The following is a 1,009-nucleotide window of genomic DNA, read 5'->3' on the forward strand; positions in this document are numbered from 1 at the left end:
TTTATACTGTGTATCAAATATAATAGTAAGGAACCATGACACCATTTAACTTGCATGTACTTCACCTTCCCAAGTTATTTTAACATGAAATAAGCATTTTAGTCAGTATTATGACACTCAAGTATTAATGCATTGTGAATGACTGAAATTTCACTGCTCAAGAGTTTTTATTACTACAATTCCATAACACGATATTAGTACTAAACATCAAGTTTTATCTAATATGTAGGGAAATAAGAAAAATACAGAATTCACTGGCATTTGTTTTTATGTCAGTATACAAAAAATGCAAAAACATTCATGTAAATTACATAATGTCATACATATGGATGTTAAAATGTGTATTAGTAAAAATCAAAAGTTAAGTAATTGTTTTTATACTGTATGTATGTATTGTTAAGTGTACATGTTACATGTGTGGAGAGAGTAGATTACATAAAATATTGCTTCTTTACATAGTTACATGTATGGTGGCTCAGCAAACCAAAACAAAGAAAATAAAACATTGTTGGTTAAGGTAAATTGCACATTCATCTGTTGTATGTTATGCTAAATGTATGGTGCTGTTAATAGAATTGTGAAAACAAGTCACAATATTAGGAACATTTTACAAGTATTATTTCATAACTATAATATATGTATCTGAATATAATAACTTATTGCTGCATTAATATCACCAAAAGCTACATTAAAGATTAACATTTATTTGTACTATGCCTAACATTTATGGGACAAATTGTTTCATACGAACCTGCAAACATATGCAAAAAGCACAAAATTATTTTCCTATACTAACAAATTGTGAATTTCTCAAATTTTGTTCATTACATAAACTTGCTTGTACTCTTAAAAGAATGTACAAAACAAATGTAAGACATGAAATTTATTGTTTGCTGAAAATATTAGCGAACGACCACTGTACAAAGACAGAACCAAGTATATGTACGTCTCTATCAGTGTGTGTGTGTGTGTGTGTGTGTGTGTGTGTGTGTGTGTGTGTGTGTGTGTG

The 1,009-nt window shown here is 28.9% G+C and overlaps 1 protein-coding gene across 1 annotated transcript in view; it reads right to left on the bottom strand.

Annotated features, from left to right (window-relative positions):
* LOC106458841 (rab GDP dissociation inhibitor beta-like) overlaps window positions 1–1,009 on the bottom strand; it is a 22,975-nt gene that overhangs the window by 15,219 nt on the left and 6,747 nt on the right. The gene's annotated exons all lie outside the window — the stretch shown is intronic.

Source organism: Limulus polyphemus, unplaced genomic scaffold (genome assembly GCF_000517525.1).
Source record: "Limulus polyphemus unplaced genomic scaffold, Limulus_polyphemus-2.1.2 Scaffold24, whole genome shotgun sequence".
Lineage (NCBI taxonomy): Eukaryota > Metazoa > Arthropoda > Merostomata > Xiphosura > Limulidae > Limulus > Limulus polyphemus.